The sequence below is a fragment of the Orcinus orca genome, chromosome 1 (genome assembly GCF_937001465.1).
Source record: "Orcinus orca chromosome 1, mOrcOrc1.1, whole genome shotgun sequence".
NCBI lineage: Eukaryota > Metazoa > Chordata > Mammalia > Artiodactyla > Delphinidae > Orcinus > Orcinus orca.
Window position 1 is genome coordinate 105,223,214 of NC_064559.1, and position 24,372 is coordinate 105,247,585.

At 44.8% G+C, this 24,372-nt stretch overlaps 3 non-coding genes across 3 annotated transcripts; all 3 read left to right on the forward strand.

Annotated features, from left to right (window-relative positions):
• Positions 1-415: 415 nt before the first annotated feature.
• TRNAV-CAC (transfer RNA valine (anticodon CAC)) lies at positions 416-488 on the forward strand. Its single transcript has one exon. It is a non-coding gene; the product is annotated as a tRNA-Val (tRNA).
• Positions 489-10,393: 9,905 nt separating this feature from the next.
• Positions 10,394-10,466, forward strand: TRNAV-CAC (transfer RNA valine (anticodon CAC)). Its single transcript has one exon. It is a non-coding gene; the product is annotated as a tRNA-Val (tRNA).
• Positions 10,467-20,832: 10,366 nt separating this feature from the next.
• On the forward strand, positions 20,833-20,905 carry TRNAV-CAC (transfer RNA valine (anticodon CAC)). The gene has a single exon. It is a non-coding gene; the product is annotated as a tRNA-Val (tRNA).
• Positions 20,906-24,372: the final 3,467 nt, after the last annotated feature.

Below are 24,372 nucleotides of genomic sequence, written 5' to 3' on the forward strand. Positions count from 1 at the left end.
AGCTAGGACCCACAGTTTCAGCTCCAGAGAGAGAGAAGCTGATTCGAATGAACCTAATTCTCTACCTTTTCCCCTTAGGCCCAAAGGGCACTTGCGCGAACCCCCGGCTCCCGCGGCTTCTGGGAGCTGAGGAGTCAGCGGGGGCGACCCCTGCACTCGGGGGCATAGCTGTGGATCCGAGGACTCTGCGGTCGGTGCGGGAGCCCAAAGGCCGACTGTGGGAGGCTCGGGGGTCCTCCCTTCTGGGCAGGCTCGGAGCCCTAAAAGCAGGGCCTCTCGGAAGCCGCAGTCTCCTTTCATGAGAGGTCTTGGGGCTTCAAGTTTCATTCTTCAGTTTAAAAAGTTGGCGAGTAGGGCAGTGGTGGCAGGACCTACGGATTTCAGGGATGTGTCACTGAGCCACAGCACCTGCCGTGTTTCCGTAGTGTAGTGGTTATCACGTTCGCCTCACACGCGAAAGGTCCCCGGTTCGAAACCGGGCGGAAACAGACGTTCTTCCTTTCTGAAACTTTTACCTTCCCTTTCAAAAAAGCAAAACGGCCGAAAGGCAGGGGCTGAGGCAGCGGGCGCAGCTGCATTTTCCATCCCCAAGGGACAGGCCAGGAGTTCCGTTGCTGCCTGAGAGCCTGCTCAGCGCTAGGAGCCAGCCCTCCTTTCTCCGCTCTGAGTCACTGCGGAGTCCAGGCCACAGCCAGCTGACCCAAGTGCGCAAAGGACAAGGCTGACTTCGGCTCATTTTTACATCCGGAAATCCCCTCACCTCCTAAGCAGGCGCCTAAATCTCTTGCACATGTGCACGCGAGTTATGTCTCTGGAAACCAAGGAGTTCATCCCCGGCTTGGCTTCACACAAGTTCATCCCTCACACTTGGCTTTCCCCCACCTCGGCACACTTACGCAACAGTTTGATTTGCGTGACGGAACAAAAGAGACCGAACCCAACTGTGCACCGGGGACTCGAGCCAAAGACACGGAAATGAACAATGTCAGGCTCCACGAACTGAGCTGGTCGCGAAGGGGAAGGAGCCCGTACCGGTGCCGTTAACCAGGAGAGCCCCCAGAGCCAGGGCAGACAGCGGGAAGTGGACGGATCCGCCCATCACCTATTGACATCCCAGTCGGCACCTGACTCAAGAGAAAACCGAGCTTCAGAAAGAGAGCATGACCTTGGCTCGGCAGCACACAGCGCTGAAGCTAGACCAGGACGGACCTTGTGTCCTGTGTCAGAGCCCACAGCGTCGCCCAAGACTGCAGATGTGAAGGGTGATGAGCAGCCGGGCAAGGGCTGGGAGCCTTGCACAGCTGCATTCAGCCCTGGGCTTCTGGGAAATCTCCGTTCCTGCTCTCCGGGTCTCTGAAGTGTAATCTTTACTTTTACAGTTTTCATCTGGAGAGTCGAAGTCGAGGCCCCTCAATGGTTCCCTGGTGGTCTAGTGGCTAGGATTCGGCGCTTTCACCGCTGCGGCCCGGGTTCGATTCCCGGTCAGGGAAGCCTATTTTTTCTTTTTTTTTTTCCTTTTTTTTCCCTTCAGTATCTCCACTGGCAGGAGTCTTCCTCTTCCTGCCCCGACTAGAGCTGTGTTTACTTCAAGGTTCAGATGCAGAAGAGCTTCTGCACTGAGTCCCCAAATGCCGGTGAGTCCTGGCCTCAGGATCCTTGACATCGCGCCGGCTGGAGGAGGTGAGATGTAATGAACAGCCTGGGCTGGCCAGATCTCGCCTCGGCTCTTTTCTCCCTGCATGTTACAAACCCGAAGGCTTATTTACAGAGTTTTCATCCCAAGAGCATCGGGGACTCGAGTTCCAAAAATTCATGAAAAACCAAAACCAAAACCCTTTGAAACATACAAAAAAGTTGCAAGAGTAATAACATCGTATATTCTATACGTAAGTGCACAGTAAACATTTTCCCACGTTGGGTTTCTCACTCTCTCTCCGTCTATAAGAATGGCGACACCACTTGAGAGTTCCTTGCAGACATCTCCACTCAAGATTGCTCCTTTCGTTTGGCGTGTCTCTCAAAGCCAGCTTCTGCGGGACTTGTCCTCCAAGACCAGGGGAAGCCTTTGTCCTCGCGGGGACGCCCCCTTGCCCTTTCAGGAACCTGAAATCCGTTCTCTTCAGGTTGTAGAGAAGCTTCAGGAGGAGTTTTATTCAGCTCCCCCCGAAGTGCAGGCCAGACACGTTCTGTGCTAGTAGGAATCCCCCTGGACCGGCTGCCCTCCGGTCTCCTCCCGGTTGCCTTGGCGGGCAGTGGGGTCTTGGGTCAGCCTGAGCGCTGGAACCCCCTACCTCGGGAAAGGCCCTTCAGGTAAGTGCAGCTGCCCCTTGGCTGTTGCCTGGATCTCTGTGCCCTGCAGGGAGCGTAAAGTGTTCTGACAGGACACAAAGGTGACGAATCCTTCCCTGTAGTGAGTGGGAGGATGAGAGGAGCAGATGGGAAATGCGTCAAAGGCAGGGGAGTATTCTCAAGTGCTTGTCAGAATTGTCTGCATGGGTGGCTGCCCTGTGATACTAGTGCTTAGTGTTGTCTTTTCCTGACCTTGACCCAGTCTAGGTCCAGTGTGATTAAGTGCTCTAAACCGTCCGTTTTTCTGAGGCTGTGGAACTGGTACAATTTTCCGGTGAGAAAGGCGGCACATTCTGGGAATTCGTAAGTGTCTACTCCACAGAGAGTCCAGAAGAGTCACGTGTTGCTGTCTCTGTGGTGCAGTGGGTTAGTGCGATCGCCTGTTAATAGAAGGGTTGGTGGTTCGAGCCCACCCAGGGACGGTGGGAGAGGTTTTAGAACTCATTCAGCGTTTTCCGTGTTGATTACCATTCCCGGTGTTCCATGCTGATTATTAGCTGTACATTTGCTCCCACAAAATTTACCGAATGCAGTTCGGGGTCCTGTCCACCTCCCGACTGCTGCCAGTCTTGGGCTACACTCCCCTTCCCAGCTCTATTGTCTGTCGTCTCTATTGGACTCTATACTTGCCTAATTTACGGCCTCCTGAAAGAGATCCAGGAATCCACGGTCTGGTGGGATAGTCTTTATTCGGCAAGTCTATAGACTTGGACTGAAAGTCATATTTTATGTGTCTTAAACTTTTCATGTGTGAACGTTAGTAATTGTTCTATGAATGATGTTAGCAGTGAACTCATCATCATAATTCTCCTCTGCATTATTTTTGATAAAGGCCTTTCTTCCATGGTTGTGTATTACTTGCTTTCATGGTTTCACGATGACAAATATGCTGCAACCATCATTATCGTACACACACCTCTGACCACTCATGAAAGTGTTTCCATAGCATAGGGAACTGGAAGTGCAAGTGCTACCTTTAGTGTTTCTAATGTTGGTAAATCCTTCAAATTTTCCTTCCACAGAACTGGGACTAAATCATATTCCATTTTATTTTCCAGTCTTTCAATGTCCCTTTCTTCATTTACTTGCCAACACGGAAATCTTTCTATACATCTCTCTATGATAGTCTAACTAATAAAGGGAGCAGTGCCCTCCTGTCATAACTAAGGGGAAGGACAACAGAGGGACATTGTGGGCATTACACAGAGATATTCTATTGCATTTGTTCGAAAGCTCAACATTGAATATTTTTAAAATCCTCCAATAACTGTAATTGTTTTCTCTGCTGACCTAGTCAACAGGGTCCAGAGAAGACTGCCCAGAATGACCTCTTTGATAACGTCCTGCCAAGCAACTTATCCAAAGAGAAGAATCTCACTGATCCCAGAGGTTTTTTCCTTCTCCCGTTTTCTCTGTTATTTATAAATTTTGCTTATACTTTTAAATTGATGAAAACAATCTAATGCCTGTCCTTCCCCGTATAAAAAGGGGAATTAGCATGTGAATAAGTGTTTCTATGTTATTCCTTGTCAGTTGTTTGTTTTTTTCTTTGTTTCTGTGTTTTTTGGCTGTGACTATAAAAATTAGCCCATCTAAGACACATCGTGGGAGCCAACAGAATCCTGCCCCCCCACAGGTTCCTGCTTCAGACCTGGACCCCTAGAGTTATTAGCTCATGTTTCCTCTGTTCTGTTAAATCTCATGTGCAGAAATTGAGTATTTTGGCTTTTACATACTGTGTGGTTACTGGACAAGGGTATTATCTCTCTCTCTCTCTCTCCCTCTCATTTTTGCATCACTAATTTCTCCAAAAGTGTAGTAGCTACAATAAGGATGATCTTAATATGCAATGGTTCCCTCAAATGGAGCTCCAGAGTAATGAGGGGGATTAATACAGAAAGAATATTGAATTTTTAGCGTGGAATACGCAGCTTTCTTTTCATTGGTATACTCAAGTTTCTAAATAACTGAAAAAATTCAAACAAATGTCATTTAGGGATTCCTTACATCAGACTACAGAAAGCAGAGGAAAGACACATCATTACAAACAAGCAACCAAGTCAGCAACATGAGCACTTGTGGCAACCCTACAAGTCAAGATTTAAACCTTCCAGAACTGTAAGCCAGTTCAGTCCTTAAGACAGATGGATGAGGAGCAATGACGTCATGCACAGATACATACCCTGGAGACTCAAAAGCATATCACAGAAGCACTCCGATTTTCACTGATGAGCTTCCTTCAAGGACCTAATGTGGCTGACTTATTTCATTTTGTTTCCCTCACTGTCAGTTGCTGTTAATACATGTCGTTGCCTCTGCTTTCACCTTAAATAATGAGCACTAGTTTGATAAATTTTTTTCCCTTTAAATATATTTTCTCAGAAACAAAACAATATATTTTATATTCCTTGGGATAGAATAGACAAATTGGGCCTCTAAAAGTTTAAATTAATTAAAAATTAATTTCCCAATTAATTTCAGAAAAGTAATAATCACTTAGGTAAATATAAAATAAGAAAATTAAGAATTTCTGGGAAAAATGCATTACTACTTATGCTTTCAATGTGGTATTTATATGAGGAAAATTTTTGTTGTTGAATTGGTGACAAGGAACTATAAGAGATTCAGCTGTAGATTAAATTAATGGTCTTGATTACTGGGAAGAACAGTGAGAAATGAAATGAAATTGATTACAAAGACAACCCTTAATACTTTTAAGCAATTTAAATAATTTATACATTTTATATATAATGACATTTAAAATGTTTATGTCATGTGGTGTGTTTTTATCGACGTTACTCAGAACACTTAGATTGGTTTAATAATTTTGGTCTAAAAATAACTATATATATTTTTTCAGATTATCTTATAATGTAGAAAATAATGGTTGTATAATATTCTGGTATGTAAGTCTTGGCTTTATTTTGGCTTAAACATCTGAGTTATGTTGGACTTCTTAAATCTCTTATACTGGTTGTAGCAGCTAAATAAGGAAACATATTCAGGAAGATTTCAATGTCATTGAAAAAATCATTTAAATTTATGTGTTGAAGTATATTAAATATACTAGCCAAGTACATTAAATATACTAATATCTTTAAAGAGGAATGAATACTTGTAATTCTAGAAACCAGACAACTCAATTATTCCGCTTACAATTTCTGGTAAATATTTTTAGGTGTCATCTAATATGTAATTCCATATATACGAATATATGATTCCAACATTCTCATGTTCCATCATGTGTCAGCTTAAATTACAAATTCAACATCTAGAGTTAAATTTAAAACTTTGACTAACATTAAATTGATTTAATTAACGAATCATCTTTGGTTGCCTGCAAATTCTCTCTGTCTTTGTGCTTCCCGTTTGCCCTGATTTCCTGATAGGTTGGCTGACAACAGTGCTTTCGTTGCGGAATGCTGTTGTTTTCTGGGTTCACAGATTTCTGGGCTCACCTATTTTGTAGGTTTGTGGCTGGTGCTGTGGCTATTCTTATGTGTCCCCTTGACAAAAATTCAGTAGCGTGGCTTGTGTTTTCACTGCTCTGACACAGCAGAATCATAACCTTAATGCTGCGCACTGCACAGCCTCTGAAACCTTCTCAATCGCCTCCTTGCTTCTCGTTACACATTCATTTTTCCATGGCCCTTGCTTTTTATCACAGCAAGCACCAAAATCCAGCTTTGCACAGAAATGATATCATTGAAAAGATTGTAGGAGAATCTAATGTTGGCAGATTTTACTATGTAAATTACACCTCAATAAAGCTTACTTTTAACAAAAAAGGGCAAACACAACCAAATGTTGACAGGATGGACAGCACTGGAAATTCTTATTCATTTCTGGAAAGTGTATAAAAATGTTCAACAGGTTGGAAAAAAATTTGGCAGCATCAACTGAGGGTCATACATACACAGTTATATGCTGTGGCCCAGAAATCGTACTTTTAGCTGTGCTACACCTTTGACCTGTGCTCTCCAATATGATAGGGACAAGCCACATGTAGCTACTGAACACTTGAAAGTTGCTAGGGCCACAAGGTGTAATGATACTAGTCTGATGTACTAAGTCTCTTAAAGCATTAAAATAGATTAAACTAGAAAAATCAAAATTCCTTGTGACAAGTTTGAAAACTAATAAAGTGAAACGTCACTAAAATGAAGTCGGGAGACCAGAAGTGGGAGCTCTCATGGGGTACCACTCAAGTTCAAAGACAGGAAGTATCGTCAATTACAGACCCAGACAGAAGAAGCATCAATAGGAAAGAATCATGGATCACAGGCCCCAACAGAAAAACATGTACCTTGCATCTCCTGCAGGAAACCAGCAACTTGGCAATGAGAAACAATCATCACCCTGAACTTTCACTTTTCTTCAAAGGGCTTGGTTTCAAAACAACCTCCCTCAGCTTCCTCCTCTTTCTGTTAAGTAAAGTTCCTTCCTGTCTTTTGTTTGTGGGACTTCCCTATGGCTTTTGCTATAGCTTGCTTGTCCTGAATTGCAATTCTTCCGCTATTCCTGAATAAACCGTTTTTGCTGGAAAAAAACAAAAAAAATCCCAACTTTTATATATTTTTACATTTGTAAAGTTTTTACATTTATTTTGCTTCTTTGTTTTTGGCTGCGTTGGGTCTCCGTTGCTCGGCTATGGCTTTCTCTAGTTGCAGTGATTGGGGCCTACTCTTCATCGTGGTGGCTTCTTTTGTGGCGGAGCATGGGATCTTGGCGCGCAGGCGTCCGTAGTTGTGGCATGACGGGTCAATAGTTGTGGCTCACGGGCTCTAGAGCATAGGCTCAGTGGCTGGGGTGCACGGGCTTAGTTGCTCCACAACACGTGGGATCTTCCCAGACCAGGGCTTGACCCCGTGTCCCCTGCCTTGGCAGGCGGATTCTTAACCAATGCGGATTCTTAACCAATGTGCAACCGGGGAAGCTCCCAAAAGTATTATTTTTAAAGTCAACACTGGCATTATTCTGCTGGAATGGGGTGCCCTAGAAAAATGAGTATGTCCACCAAAAGTCAAAAAAAAAATGTTCATACCTTTTCAGAATATCCTCAACTGGAAACAAGTGAAATGTCCAACAGTAGAAATCTATGGAGAGTTATATTCTTACAACGACTACACAGAGACAAAGAACTGTGTGAAAAATAGGGTTAAATTTCATAGACATGATGCTGAGTGAAAGAAGTCAGACCCATGCCCCCCCAGGCCCCCAACCCCAGTGCATGCCCTGTGATGCAATTTATGTGAAAGTGACAGGCAGAGAGGTTGGGAGGGGTATGTGCGTGAGTCCTCTGAGCTCTTGCATGGGAAGAGTCATGAGGAAGCCTCTTGTGGTCTGGTCATTTTCCATACCTTAGTTATTCAGGTTGCTTCATCAGTTATTCACGTTGGTGTACACAGGTAATGGTTTGGGAACTGTACACTCTTTGTACTTTATGCATATTATGCCTCATTTTTTAAAAGTTTAATGCCACTTGGTTATTGTTAAAGTGATGTTGATACTTTTTCTTCTGCTTTGTCCTGGGCTAGGAGGAAAAGTAAGTTCAAAGTACTTACTGGGATATTTTTGTTGTCCTCAGATTTTTGGCTTCCCTTCAGTATCGGATGTCTGACTACTTACTTATATGTTGCTCACAACCATGACCCTAAGCTGACATTCCACTGTTCATACTGCGGCAAAGAGAGAAGCAAGTGTTCATGATCAAATCTTGCTCTGTTAAGAATCAATATGAGTCAAGGAAGGGGGAGGGTATATGAAATTGAGAAATTCTGATGAGGAAAGTAGTTCAATTAGGCTTAAGTAACTCAGAGGTGCCAAAGGGAGGACACTGGCAGGTCGTACACTAAGAAAAGCCGCCACATTCACGTCACCACTAAACTCTGAAGAATTTTTGGAGCCTCCACACATAGCCAAAAGCGTTTACCTTGTTAGTTCGGAACGTCACGAGATTAACCCGTCCAGACTAGGTGTTTGATGGCTTTCCGCTATCAGTTCCTCAAGGAAAGGGAAAACTCCCCTTTCTCAGGCTTTGTGTGTGTGTTTGTGTGTATGTGCGTGTGTGTGTGTGTTTCCTCTCTTCTCTTTTCTGGCTCTTTTATAAATCCTGTCTTTTTTAATGACAACATCCTAATAACTGTCTCCCATTTTTATTAGGAACCATGTGAGCTAACTCATTCAAAATCGCTTTACTACTTGAAGTAAGTCAGAAAGAGGGAAAGAAATATCGTATATTAACGCATATATGTGGAACCTAGCAAAATGGTACAGATGAACCAGTTTGCAGGGCAGAAAGAGAGACACAGCTGTAGAGAACAAACGTATGGACACCAACGCGGGGAAAGCGGCAGAGGGGTTTGTGGTGGTGGGCTGAATTGGGAGATTGGGATTGACATATATACACTAATATGTATAAAACTGCTAATAAGAACCTGCTGTATAAAAAATAAACAAAATTCAAAAATAATCTCTTTACCACTAATGTTGAAGTATGATTTTCATACTAACATGTGTATACACTATATTGGGAGCTTTGAAATGTATTCTTGGGTAGAGACTGCCATGGAAAAGGAAAGTTTAGGCCTTAAATTGTTGAAAGATAGGTCTTTCTTAGTCTTTAAATAGACAGTTTCCAGTTAGTATGTGTTTAACAAGCTCATCGTCATTCTCTCTGCGTCTAACGTCGTTGCTTCTCCAAAGGTCCTCTTTCCTCTTTCTCCTCTTCTTCTTCTTCATTTCATTAATTAGTTTGGGGAGTTTTGTAGGCCTACCTTTCAATTTTCTTTTCCTTTGAAATCTTGGAGGTTGAACAAGGAAGGGATGCAAATCTCAGTGAAGTTTTCTCAGTTACCCATGAGCATGGTGGCCAAGGGGAAGGGCTCTGGAGGCAAAGTGCCTGGGTCTGAGTGCTGGCTCTCACTGTCACGGGGGTGAGACCCTGAAAAGGTTAGCTCAGCTTTTCAGTGCCTCAGTGTTCTTATCTGCAACAAGGGTGGTAAAGTCCTACACTATCTTCCAGGGTTGTTATGTGGACTTAGGAAGTTATTCCACAGTAAAGCACTGAGGAACAGTGCTGGTCACTCAGTAAAGCTCGAGAAAGCTGCTATTATCCTTATTGTGAAGTCTTTTATTTCCCCTTCTAACTGTACCACTGCTGACCTTCAACATTCCCCAGAACAAATTCCGATTGTTTAGCTGACCTCTTGTCCCTCATATTAGTGACCTGCATCTGGAAAACTGGCTGGTTTGGATGGTGATCTAACTGGTGATCTAAAGGCAGTGGGGGACTGGATCCAACTTCATCAGCTTCTTGGACCCTGGGCAGGCATGACGATTGTTTAGCTCATGGTAGACCATCTCTTGCATATGTTTCTATAGCAAGAGCTTTTCATAGATAGACATATCTTAAGCATTAGAAGAAAAGTGCAAGTATGTACCAGTGACCTGTCTTTTTGGTTGTTCTTGTTTGAAGAAATGAAAGGAAGAAAATAGAATTTACCTGGAAGTTGTAGATTTCCTCCTTCAGTTATGACAGGGTGTTTGTAGCAAGTTGGCATTCACCCTGAAAACGACTAAGTCAAGTGTGGATTAAAGGAATTCTGTTTGAAGGCTTCGGCGAAATGCAGCTAGGACCCACAGTTTCAGCTCCAGAGAGAGAGAAGCTGATTCGAATGAACCTAATTCTCTACCTTTTCCCCTTAGGCCCAAAGGGCACTTGCGCGAACCCCCGGCTCCCGCGGCTTCTGGGAGCTGAGGAGTCAGCGGGGGCGACCCCTGCACTCGGGGGCATAGCTGTGGATCCGAGGACTCTGCGGTCGGTGCGGGAGCCCAAAGGCCGACTGTGGGAGGCTCGGGGGTCCTCCCTTCTGGGCAGGCTCGGAGCCCTAAAAGCAGGGCCTCTCGGAAGCCGCAGTCTCCTTTCATGAGAGGTCTTGGGGCTTCAAGTTTCATTCTTCAGTTTAAAAAGTTGGCGAGTAGGGCAGTGGTGGCAGGACCTACGGATTTCAGGGATGTGTCACTGAGCCACAGCACCTGCCGTGTTTCCGTAGTGTAGTGGTTATCACGTTCGCCTCACACGCGAAAGGTCCCCGGTTCGAAACCGGGCGGAAACAGACGTTCTTCCTTTCTGAAACTTTTACCTTCCCTTTCAAAAAAGCAAAACGGCCGAAAGGCAGGGGCTGAGGCAGCGGGCGCAGCTGCATTTTCCATCCCCAAGGGACAGGCCAGGAGTTCCGTTGCTGCCTGAGAGCCTGCTCAGCGCTAGGAGCCAGCCCTCCTTTCTCCGCTCTGAGTCACTGCGGAGTCCAGGCCACAGCCAGCTGACCCAAGTGCGCAAAGGACAAGGCTGACTTCGGCTCATTTTTACATCCGGAAATCCCCTCACCTCCTAAGCAGGCGCCTAAATCTCTTGCACATGTGCACGCGAGTTATGTCTCTGGAAACCAAGGAGTTCATCCCCGGCTTGGCTTCACACAAGTTCATCCCTCACACTTGGCTTTCCCCCACCTCGGCACACTTACGCAACAGTTTGATTTGCGTGACGGAACAAAAGAGACCGAACCCAACTGTGCACCGGGGACTCGAGCCAAAGACACGGAAATGAACAATGTCAGGCTCCACGAACTGAGCTGGTCGCGGAGGGGAAGGAGCCCGTACCGGTGCCGTTAACCAGGAGAGCCCCCAGAGCCAGGGCAGACAGCGGGAAGTGGACGGATCCGCCCATCACCTATTGACATCCCAGTCGGCACCTGACTCAAGAGAAAACCGAGCTTCAGAAAGAGAGCATGACCTTGGCTCGGCAGCACACAGCGCTGAAGCTAGACCAGGACGGACCTTGTGTCCTGTGTCAGAGCCCACAGCGTCGCCCAAGACTGCAGATGTGAAGGGTGATGAGCAGCCGGGCAAGGGCTGGGAGCCTTGCACAGCTGCATTCAGCCCTGGGCTTCTGGGAAATCTTCGTTCCTGCTCTCCGGGTCTCTGAAGTGTAATCTTTACTTTTACAACTTTCAACTGGAAACGCTAATTAAGGCCCTTCAATGGTTCCCTGGTGGTCTAGTGGCTAGGATTCGGCGCTTTCACCGCTGCGGCCCGGGTTCGATTCCCGGTCAGGGAAGACTTTTTTCCTTTTTTTTTTTTTTTCCTTTTTTTTCCCCTTCAGTATCTCCACTGGCAGGAGTCTTCCTCTTCCTGCCCCGACTAGAGGTGTGTTTACTTCAAGGTTCAGATGCAGAAGAGTTTCTGCACTGAGTCCCCAAATGCCGGTGAGTCCCGGCCTCAGGGTCCTTGACATCGCGCAGGCTGGAGGAGGTGAGATGTAATGAACAGCCTGGGCTGGCCAGCTCTCTCCTCGGCTCTTTTCTCCCTGCATGTTACAAACCCGAAGACTTATTTACACAGTTTTCATCCCAAGAGCATCGGGGACTCGAGTTCCAAAAATTCATGAAAAACCAAAACCAAAACCCTTTGAAACATACAAAAAAGTTGCAAGAGTAATAACATCGTATATTCTATACGTAAGTGCACAGTAAACATTTTCCCACGTTGGGTTTCTCACTCTCTCTCCGTATATAAGAATGGCGACACCACTTGAGAGTTCCTTGCAGACATCTCCACTCAAGATTGCTCCTTTCGTTTGGCGTGTCTCTCAAAGCCAGCTTCTGCGGGACTTGTCCTCCAAGACCAGGGGAAGCCTTTGTCCTCGCGGGGCCGCCCCCTTGCCCTTTCAGGAACCTGAAATCCGTTCTCTTCAGGCTGTAGAGAAGCTTCAGGAGGAGTTTTATTCAGCTGCCCCCGAAGTGCAGGCCAGGCACGTTCTGTGCTAGTAGGAATCCCCCCGGACCGGCTGCCCTCCGGTCTCCTCCCGGTTGCCTTGGCGGGCAGTGGGGTCTTGGGTCAGCCTGAGCGCTGGAACCGCCTACCTGGGGAAAGGCCCTTCAGGGAAGTGCAGCTGCCCCTTGGCTGTTGCCTGGGTCTCTGTGCCCTGCAGGGAGCGTAAAGGGTTCTGACAGGACACAAAGGTGAGGACGAATCCTTCCCTGTAGTGAGTGGGAGGATGAGAGGAGCAGATGGGAAATGCGGCAAAGGCGGGGGGAGTATTCTCAAGTGCTTGTCAGAATTGTCTGCATGCGTGGCTGCCCTATGATAATAGGGCTTAGTGTTGTCTTTTCCTGACCTTGACCCAGTCTCAGGTCCAGTGTGATTAACTGCTCTAAACCGTCCTTTTTTCTGAGGCTGTGGAACTGGTACAATTTTCCTGCGAGAAAGGCGGCACATCCTGGGAATTCGTAAGTGTCTACTCCACAGAGAGTCCGGAAGAGTCACGTGCTGCTGTCTCTGTGGTGCAGTGGGTTAGCGCGAACGGCTGTTAATGGGAAGGTTGGTGGTTCGAGCCCACCCAGGGACGGTGGGAGAAGTTTTAGAACTCATTCAGCGTTTTCCGTGTTGATTACCATTCCCGGTGTTCCATGCTGATTATTACCTGTACATCTGCTCCCACAAAATTTACCGAATGCAGTTTGGGGTCCTGTCCACCTCCTGACTGCTGCCAGTCTTGGGCCACACTCCCCTTCCCAGCTCTATTGTCTATCGTCTCTATTGGCCTCTATACTTGCCTAATTTACGGCCTCCTGAAAGAGATTCAGGAATCCACGGTCTGGTGGGATAGTCTTTATTCGGCCAAGTCTATAGACTTGGACAAGAAAGCCATATTTTATGTGTCTTAAACTTTTCATGTGTGAACGTTAGTAATTGTTCTATGAATGATGTTAGCAGTGAACTCATCATCATAATTCTCCTCTGCATTATTTTTGATAAAGGCCTTTCTTCCATGGTTGTGTATTACTTGGTTTCATGGTTTCACGATGACGAATATGCTGCAACCCTCATTATCGTACACACAGCTCTGACCACTCGAGCATGTGTTTCCATAGCGTAGGGACCTGGAAGTCCAAGTGCTACCTTTAGTGTTTCTAATGTTGGTAAATCCTTCAAATTTTCCTTCCACAGAATTGGGACTAAATCATATTCCATTTTATTTTCCAGTCTTTCAATGTCCCTTTCTTCATTTACTTGCCAACACGGAAATCTTTCTATACATCTCTCTATGATAGTCTAACTAATAAAGGGAGCAGTGCCCTCCCGACATAACTAAGGGGAAGGACAACAGAGGGACATTGTGGGCATTACACAGAGATATTCTATTGCATATGTTCAAAAGCTCAACATTGATTATTTTTAAAATTCTCCAAGAACTGTAATTGTTTTCTCTGCTGACCTAGCCAACAGGGTCCAGAGAAGACTGCCCAGAATGACCTCTTTGATAACGTCCTGCCAAGCAACTTATCCAAAGAGAAGAATCTCACTGATCCCAGAGGTTTTTTCCTTCTCCCCTTTTCTCTTTTATTTATAAATTTTGCTTATAATTTTAATTTGATGAAAACAATCTAATGCCTGTCCTTCCTCGTATAAAAAGGGGAATTAGCATGGGAATAAGTGTTTCTATGTTATTCCTTGTCAGTTTTTTTGTTTGTTTGTTTGTTTCTGTGTTTTTTGGCTGTGACTATAAAAATTAGCCCATGTAAGACACATTGTGGGAGCCAACAGAATCCTGCCCCCCACAGGTTCCTGCTTCAGACCTGGACCCTTAGAGTTATTAGCTCATGTTTCCTCTGTTCTGTTAAATCTCATGTGCAGAAATTGAGTATTTTGGCTTTTACATACTGTGTGGTTACTGGACAAGGGTATTTTCTCTCTCTCCGTCTCATTTGTGCATCACTAATTTCTCCTCTCAGTGCAGGATTCTGGTTTTAATCCTAGGAAGTGAACTTCTGGGGATAATCCCTGTTTGGTGGTGGTTGACAGGGATCCATTCCCTGTTAGGTAGAAGATGACAGCTAATCTGGACCATGAGTCTTTTTTGTCTGATGCTTGTCCTGAGGATTCTGGTATTTCCTGGTATGTGACACCGCAGCAGTGAGAAGCTGTCCACCTCTTGTCTTTCCACTATTTGGTAAAAACCGCGTGGGCCAATGCAATCCTTGTCAATAACTGCAAAAGTGTAGTAGCTACAATAAGGATGATCTTAATATGCAATGGTTCCCTCATAAGGAGCTCCACAGTAATAAGGGGATTATTACAGGAAGAGTATTGAATTTTTAGCTTGGAATACGCAGGTTTCTTTTCATTGGTATACTCAAGTTTCTAAATAACTGAAAAAATTCAAACAAATGTCCTTTAGGGATTGCTTACTTCAGACTACAGTAAGCAGAGGAAAGACACATCATTACAAACAAGCAACCAAGTCAGCAACATGAGCACTTGTGGCAACCCTACAAGTCAAGTTTAAACCTTCCAGAACTGTAAGCCAGTTCAGTCCTTAATACAGATGGATGAGGAGCAATGACGTCATGCACAGATACATACCCTGGAGACTCAAAAGCATATCACAGAAGTACTCCGATTTTCACTAATGAGCTTCCTTCAAGGACCTAATGTGGCTTACTTATTTCATTTTGTTTCCCTCACTGTCTGTTGCTGTTAATACATATCATTGCCTCTGCTTTCACCTTAAATAATGCCCACTAGTTTGATAAATTTTTTTACCTTTAAATATATTTTCTCAGAAACAAAACAATATACTTTCTATTCCTTAGGATAGAATAGACAAATTTGGCCTCTAAAAATTTAAATTAATTAAAAATTAATTTCCCAATTAATTTCAGAAAAGTAATAATCACTTATGTAAATATAAAATAAGAGAATTAAGAATTTCTGGGAAAAATGCATTACTAATTATGCTTTCAATGTGGTATTTATATGAAGAAAAATTTTGTTGTTGAATTGGTGACAAGGAACTATAACAGATTTAGCTGTAGAGTAAATTAATGGTCTTGATTACTGGGAAGAACAGTGAGAAATGAAATGAAATTGATTACAAAGACGACCCTTAATACTTTTAAGCAATTTAAATAATTTATACATTTTATATATAACGAAATTTAAAATGTTTATGTCATGTGGTGTGTTTTTATCAAGGTTACTCATAAAACTTAGATTGGTTTAATAATTTTGGTCTAAAAATGACTACATATTTTTTTTCAGATTATCTTATAATGTAGAAAATAATGGTGGTATAATATTCTGGAATGTAAGTCTTGGCTTTATTTTAGCTTGAACATCTGAGTTAAGTTGGACTTCCTAAATTTCTTATACTGGTTGTACCAGTTAAATAAGGAAACATTCAGGAAGATTTCAATGTCATTGAAAAAATCATTTAAATTTATGTGTTGAAGTATATTAAATATACTAGCCAAGTAGATTAAATATACTAATATCTTTAAAGAGGAATGAATACTTGTAATTCTAGAAACCAGACGACTCAATTATTCCGCTTACAATTTCTGGCAAACATTTTTAGGTGTCATCTAATATGTGATTCCATATATACGAATATATGATTCCAACATTCTCATGTTCCATCATGTGTCAGCTTAAATTACAAATTCAAGACCTAGAGTTAACTTTAATCCTTTGACTAACATTAAATTGATTTAATTAACGAATCATCTTTGGTTGCCTGCAAATTCTCTCTGTCTTTGTGCTTCCCGTTTGCCCTGATTTCCTGATAGGTTGGCTGACAAGAGCGCTTTCTTTGGGGAATGCTGTTGTTTTCTGGGTTCACATATGTTTCTATATTTTGTAGGTTTCTGGCTGGTGCTGTGGCTATTCTTATGTGTTCGCTTTACAAAAGTTCAGTAGCGTGGCTTGTGTTTTCACTGCTCTGACACAGCAGAATCATAACCTTAATGCTGCGCACTGCACAACCTCTGAAACCTTCTCAGTCGCCTCCTTGCTTCTCGTTACACATTCATTTTTGCATGGTCCTTGCTTTTTATCACAGCAAGCACCAAAATCCAGCTTTGCACAGAAATGATATCATTGAAAAGAATGTAGGATAATCTAATGTTGGCAGATTTTACTATGTAAATTACACCTCAATAAAGCTTACTTTTTTTTTTTTTTTGGTGGTACGTAGGCCTCTCACTGTTTCGGCCTCTCCCGTTGCGGAGCACAGGCTCTGAACGCGCACGCTCAGCGACCATGGCTCACGGGCCCAGCCACTGCAGCATGTGGGATCTTCCCGGACCGGGGCACAAACCCGTGTCCCCTGCATTGGCAGGCAGACTCTCAACCACTGCGCCACCAGGGAAGCCCTAAAGCTTACTTTTAACAAAAAAGGACAAACAAAACCAAATGTTGACAGGATGGAGAGCACTGGAAATTCTTATTCATTTCTGGAAAGGGTATAAAAAAGTTCAACAGGTTGGAAAAAATTTGGCAGCATCAGCTGAGGGTCATACATACACAGTTATATGCTGTGGCCCAGAAATCGTACTTTTAGCTGTGCTACACCTTTGACCTGTGCTCTCCAATATGATAGGTACAAGCCACATGTAGCTACTGAACACTTGAAAGTTGCTAGGGCCACAGGTTGTAATGCTAATATTTTGATGTAGTAAGTCTCCTAAAATATTAAAGTAGATTAAACTAGAAAATTCAAAATTCCTTGTAACGGGTTTGAAAACTAAAAAGGGAAACGTTGCTAAAATGAAGTCGGGAGACCAGAAGTGGGAGCTCCCATGGGGTACCACTCAAGTCCAAAGACAGGAAGTATCATCAATTACAGACCCAAACAGAAGAAGCATCAATAGGAAAGAATCATCGATTACAGGCCCCAACAGAAAAACATGTACGTTGCATCTCCTGCAAGAAATCAGCAGTTTGGCAATGAGAAACCGTCATCACCCTGAACTTTCACTTTTCTCCAATGGGCTTGGGTTCACAACAACCTCCCTCAGCTTCCTCCTCTTTCTGTGTAAAGTAAGTTTCCTTCCTGTCCTTTGTTTGTGGGACTTGCCTATGGCTTTTGCTATAGCTTGCTTGTCCTGAATTGCAATTCTTCTGCTATTCCTGAATAAACCCTTTTTGCTGGAAAAAAACAAAAAACAAAAAAACCCCCAACTTTTATATATTTTTATATTTATAAATTTTTTACATTTATTTTGCTTCTTTGTTTTTGGCTGCATTGGGTCTCCGTTGCTGGGTGAGGGCTTTCTCTAGTTGCAGTGATTGGGGCCTACTCTTCGTCATGGTGGCTTCTCTTCTTGCGGAGCCTGTGCTCTCGGCGTGCAGGCGTCAGTAGTTGTGGCATTAGGGCTCAGTATTTGTGGCTCCTGGGTTTTAGAGCGTAGGCCCAGTAGCTGGGCTGCACGGGCTTAGCTGCTGCTCAACACGTGGAATCTTACCGGACCAGGGCTCGACCCCGTGTCCCCTGCCTTCGCAGGCGGATTCTTAACCAGTGCGGAAGCAGGGATGCCCCCAAAAGTATTATTTTTAAAGTCAACACTGGCACTATTCTGCTGGAATGGGGTGCCCTAGAAAAATGAGTATGTCCACCAAAAGTCAAAAAAAAAATGTTCATACCTTTTCAGAATATCCTCAACTGGAAACAACTGAAATGTCCAACAGTAGAAATCTATGGAGAGTTATATTCTTACAACGACTACACAGAGACAAAGAACTACGTGAAAAATAGGGTTAAATTTCATAGACATGATGCTGAGTGAAAGAAGTCAGACCCATGCCCCCCCAGGCCCCCAACCCCAGTGCATGCCCTGTGATGCAATTTATGTGAAAGTGACAGGCAGAGAGGTTGGGAGGGGTATGTGCGTGAGTCCTCTGAGCTCCTGCATGGGAAGAGTCATGAGGAAGCCTCTTGTGGTCTGGTCATTTTCCATACCTTAGTTATTCAGGTTGCTTCATCAGTTATTCACGTTGGTGTACACTGGTAATGCTTTGGGAACTGTACACTCTTTGTACTTTATGCATATTATGCCTAAGTTTTTAAAAGTTTAATGCCACTTGGTTATTGTTAAAGTGATGTTGATACTTTTTCTTCTGCTTTGTCCTGGGCTAGGAGGAAAAGTAAGTTCAAAGTAGTTACTGGGATATTTTTGCTGTCCTCAGATTTCTGGCTTCCCTTCAGTATTGGATGTCTGACTACTTACTTATATGCTGCTCACAACCATGACCCTAAGCTGACATTCCACTGTTAATACTGCGGCAAAGAGAGAAGCAAGTGTTCATGATCAAATCTTGCTCTGTTAAGAATCAATATGAGTCAAGGAAGGGGGAGGGTATATGAAATTGAGAAATTCTGATGAGGAAAGTAGTTCAATTAGGCTTAAGTAACTCAGAGGTGCCAAAGGGAGGACACTGGCAGGTCGTCCACAAAGAAAAGCCACCACATTCACGTCACCGCTAAACTCTGAAGAATTTTTGGAGCCTCCACACATAGCCAAAAGCGTTTACCTGATTAGTTCGGAACGTCACGAGATTAACCCGTCCAGACTAGGTGTTTGATGGCTTTCAGCTATCTGTTCCTCAAGGAAAGGGAAAACTCCCCTTTCCCAGGCTTGTGTGTGTGTGTGTGAGTGTGTGTGTGTGTGTGTGTGTTTCCTCTCTTCTCACTTCTGGCTCTTTTATAAATCCTGTCTTTTTTTAATGACAACATCCTAATAACTGTTTCCCATTTTTATTAGGATCCATGTGAGCTAACTCATTCAAAGTCTCTTTAGTACTTGAAGTAAGTCAGAAAGAGGAAAACAAATATCGTATATTAACGCATATATGTGGAACCTCGAAAAATGGTTCAGATGAACCGGTTTGTAGCACAGAAAGAGAGACACAGCTGTAGAGAACAAACATCGGACACCAACGCGGGGAAAGTGGCAAAGGGGTTCGTGGTGGTGGGGTGAACTGGGAGATTGGGATTGACATATATACACTAATATGTATAAAATTACTAATAAGAACCTGCTGTATAAAAATAAAGAAAATTCAAAAATAATCTTCTTTACTACTAATGTTGAAGTATGATTTTCATATTCACAACTGTATATACTATATTGGTAGCTTTGAAATGTATTGTTGGGTGGAGACTGCCACGGAAAGGGACAGTTTAGGCCTTCAATTGTTGGAAGATAGGTCCTTCTTAGTCTTTAAATAGTTTCCAGTTAGTATGTCTTTAACAAGCTCATTGTCATTCTCTCTGCGTCTAACGTCGTTGCTTCTCCAAAGGGCCCATTTCCTCTATCTCCTCTTCTTCTTCTTCATTTCATTAATTAGTTTGGGGAGTTTTGTAGGCCTACCCTTCAAACTTCTTTTCCTTTTGAAATCTTGGAGGTTGAACAAGGAAGGGATGCAAATCTCAGTGAAGTTTTCTCAGTTACCCGTGAGCATGGTGGCCAAGGGGAAGGGCTCTGGAGGCAAAGTGCCTGGGCCTGAGTGCTGGCTCTCACTGTCACGGGGGTGAGACCCTGAAAAGGTTAGCTCAGCTTTTCAGTGCCTCAGTGTTCTCATCTGTAACAAGGGGTGGTAAAGTCCTACACTATCTTCCAGGGTTGTTATGTGGGCTTAATAAGTTATTCCAGAGTAAAGCACTGAGGAACAGTGCTGGTCACTCAGTAAAGCTCGAGAAAGCTGCTATTATCCTTATTGTGAAGTCTTTTATTTCCCCTTCTAACTGTACCAGTGCTGACCTTCAACATTCCCCAGAACAAATTACCATTGTTTAGCTGACCTCTTCTCCCTCATATTAGTGACCTGCATCTGGAAAACTGGTTGGTTTGGATGGTGATCTAACTGGTGATCTAAAGGCAGTGGGGGACTGGATCCAGCTTCATCAGCTTCTTGGACCCTGGGCAGGCATGACGATTGTTTAGCTCATGGTAGACAATCTCTTGCACATGTATCTATAGCAAGAGCTTTTCATAGATAGTCAGACATACCTTAAGTATTATAAGAAAAGTGCAAGTATGTACCAGTGACCTTTTTGGTTGTTGTTGTTTGAAGAAATCAAAGGAAGAAAATAGAATTTACCTGGAAGTTGTAGATTTCCTCCTTCAGTTTTGACGGGGTGTTTGTAGCAAGCTGGCATTCACCCTGAAAACGACTAAGTCAAGTGTGGATTAAAGGAATTCTATTTGAAGGCTTTGGAGAAATGCAGCTGGGACCCACAGGATCAGCTCCAGAGAGAGAGAAGCTCACTGGAATGAACCTAATTCTCTACCTTTTCCCTTCAGGCCCAAAGGGCACTTGCGCGAACCCCCGGCTCCCGCGGTTTCTGGGAGCTGAGGAGTCAGCGGGGGCGACTCCTGCACTCGGGGGCATAGCTGTGGATCCGAGGACTCTGCGGTCGGTGCGGGAGCCCAAAGGCCGACTGTGGGAGGCTCGGGGGTCCTCCCTTCGGGGCAGGCTCGGAACCCTAAAACCAGGGCCTCTCGGAAGCCGCAGTGTCCTTGCCTGAGAGGTCTTGGGGCTTCAAGGTTCATTCTTCAGTTTAAAAAGTTGGCGAGTAGGGCAGTGGTGGCAGGACCTACGGATTTCAGGGATGTGTCACTAAGCCATAGCACCTGCCGTGTTTCCGTAGTGTAGTGGTTATCACGTTCGCCTCACACGCGAAAGGTCCCCGGTTCGAAACTAGGCGGAAACAAACGTTCTTCCTTTCTGAAACTTTTATCTGCCCTTTCAAAAAAGCAAAACGGCCGAAATGCAGGGGCTGAGGCAGCGGGCGCAGCTGCATTTTCCATCCCCAAGGTACAGGCCAGGAGTTCCGTTGCTGCCTGAGAGCCTGCTCAGCGCTAGGAGCCAGCCCTCCTTTCTCCGCTCTGAGTCGCTGCGGAGTCCAGGCCACAGCCAGCTGACCCAAGTGCGCAAAGGACAAGGCTGACTTCGGCTCATTTTTACATCCGGAAATCCCCTCACCTCCTAAGCAGGCGCCTAAATCTCTTGCACATGTTCACGCGAGTTATGTCTCTGGAAACCAAGGAGTTCATCCCTGGCTTGGCTTCACACAAGTTCATCCCTTCACACTTGGCTTTCCCCCACCTCGCCACACTTACGCAACAGTTTGATTTGCGTGACGGAACGAAAGAGACCGAACCCAACTGTGCACCGGGGACTCGAGCCAAAGACACGGAAATGAACAATGTCAGGCTCCCCTAACTTAGCTGGTCGCGGAGGGGAAGGAGCCCGTACCGGTGCCGTTAACCAGGAGAGCCCCCAGACCCAGGGCAGACATCAGGAAGTGGACGGATCCGCCCATCACCTGCTGACATCGCAGTCGGCACCCGACTCAAGAGTAAACCGAGGTTCAGAAAGAGAGCATGACCTTGGCTCGCAGCACACAGCGCTGAAGCTAGACCAGGACGGACCTTGTGTCCTGTGTCAGAGCCCACAGCGTCGCCCAAGACTGCAGATGTGAAGGGTGATGAGCAGCCGGGCAAGGGCTGGGAGCCTTGCACAGCTGCATTCAGCCCTGGGCTTCTGGGAAATCTCCGTTCCTGCTCTCCGGGTCTCTGAAGTGTAATCTTTACTTTTACAGTTTTCATCTGGAGAGTCGAAGTCGAGGCCCCTCAATGGTTCCCTGGTGGTCTAGTGGCTAGGATTCGGCGCTTTCACCGCTGCGGCCCGGGTTCGATTCCCGGTCAGGGAAGCCTATTTTTTCTTTTTCCTTTTTTTTCCCCTTCAGTATCTCCACTGGCAGGAGTCTTCCTGCCCCGACTAGAGCTGTGTTTACTTCAAGGTTCAGATGCAGAAGAGCTTCTGCACTGAGTCCCCAAATGCCGGTGAGTCCTGGCCTCAGGATCCTTGACATCGCGCCGGCTGGAGGAGGTGAGATGTAATGAACAGCCTGGGCTGGCCAGATCTCGCCTCGGCTCTTTTCTCCCTGCATGTTACAAACCCGAAGGCTTATTTACAGAGTTTTCATCCCAAGAGCATCGGGGACTCGAGTTCCAAAAATTTATTAAAAACCAAAACCAAAACCCTTTGAAACATACAAAAAAGTTGCAAGAGTAATAACATCGTATATTCTATACGTAAGTGCACAGTAAACATTTTCCCACGTTGGGTTTCTCACTCTCTCTCCGTCTATAAGAATGGCGACACCACTTGAGAGTTCCTTGCAGACATCTCCACTCAAGATTGCTCCTTTCGTTTGGCGTGTCTCTCAAAGCCAGCTTCTGCGGGACTTGTCCTCCAAGACCAGGGGAAGCCTTTGTCCTCGCGGGGACGCCCCCTTGCCCTTTCAGGAACCTGAAATCCGTTCTCTTCAGGCTGTAGAGAAGCTTCAGGAGGAGTTTTATTCAGCTGCCCCCGAAGTGCAGGCCAGACACGTTCTGTGCTAGTAGGAATCCCCCTGGACCGGCTGCCCTCCGGTCTCCTCCCGGTTGCCTTGGCGGGCAGTGGGGTCTTGGGTCAGCCTGAGCGCTGGAACCCCCTACCTCGGGAAAGGCCCTTCAGGTAAGTGCCGCTGCCCCTTGGCTGTTGCCTGGATCTCTGTGCCCTGCAGGGAGCGTAAAGTGTTCTGACAGGACACAAAGGTGATGAATCCTTCCCTGTAGTGAGTGGGAGGATGAGAGGAGCAGATGGGAAATGCGTCAAAGGCAGGGGAGTATTCTCAAGTGCTTGTCAGAATTGTCTGCATGGGTGGCTGCCCTGTGATACTAGTGCTTAGTGTTGTCTTTTCCTGACCTTGACCCAGTCTAGGTCCAGTGTGATTAAGTGCTCTAAACCGTCCGTTTTTCTGAGGCTGTGGAACTGGTACAATTTTCCGGTGAGAAAGGCGGCACATTCTGGGAATTCGTAAGTGTCTACTCCACAGAGAGTCCAGAAGAGTCACGTGTTGCTGTCTCTGTGGTGCAGTGGGTTAGTGCGATCGCCTGTTAATAGAAGGGTTGGTGGTTCGAGCCCACCCAGGGACGGTGGGAGAGGTTTTAGAACTCATTCAGCGTTTTCCGTGTTGATTACCATTCCCGGTGTTCCATGCTGATTATTAGCTGTACATTTGCTCCCACAAAATTTACCGAATGCAGTTCGGGGTCCTGTCCACCTCCCGACTGCTGCCAGTCTTGGGCTACACTCCCCTTCCCAGCTCTATTGTCTGTCGTCTCTATTGGACTCTATACTTGCCTAATTTACGGCCTCCTGAAAGAGATCCAGGAATCCACGGTCTGGTGGGATAGTCTTTATTCGGCAAGTCTATAGACTTGGACTGAAAGTCATATTTTATGTGTCTTAAACTTTTCATGTGTGAACGTTAGTAATTGTTCTATGAATGATGTTAGCAGTGAACTCATCATCATAATTCTCCTCTGCATTATTTTTGATAAAGGCCTTTCTTCCATGGTTGTGTATTACTTGCTTTCATGGTTTCACGATGACAAATATGCTGCAACCATCATTATCGTACACACACCTCTGACCACTCATGAAAGTGTTTCCATAGCATAGGGAACTGGAAGTGCAAGTGCTACCTTTAGTGTTTCTAATGTTGGTAAATCCTTCAAATTTTCCTTCCACAGAACTGGGACTAAATCATATTCCATTTTATTTTCCAGTCTTTCAATGTCCCTTTCTTCATTTACTTGCCAACACGGAAATCTTTCTATACATCTCTCTATGATAGTCTAACTAATAAAGGGAGCAGTGCCCTCCTGTCATAACTAAGGGGAAGGACAACAGAGGGACATTGTGGGCATTACACAGAGATAGTCTATTGCATATGTTCGAAAGCTCAACATTGAATATTTTTAAAATCCTCCAATAACTGTAATTGTTTTCTCTGCTGACCTAGTCAACAGGGTCCAGAGAAGACTGCCCAGAATGACCTCTTTGATAACGTCCTGCCAAGCAACTTATCCAAAGAGAAGAATCTCACTGATCCCAGAGGTTTTTTCCTTCTCCCGTTTTCTCTGTTATTTATAAATTTTGCTTTTACTTTTAAATTGATGAAAACAATCTAATGCCTGTCCTTCCCCGTATAAAAAGGGGAATTAGCATGTGAATAAGTGTTTCTATGTTATTCCTTGTCAGTTGTTTGTTTTTTTCTTTGTTTCTGTGTTTTTTGGCTGTGACTATAAAAATTAGCCCATCTAAGACACATCGTGGGAGCCAACA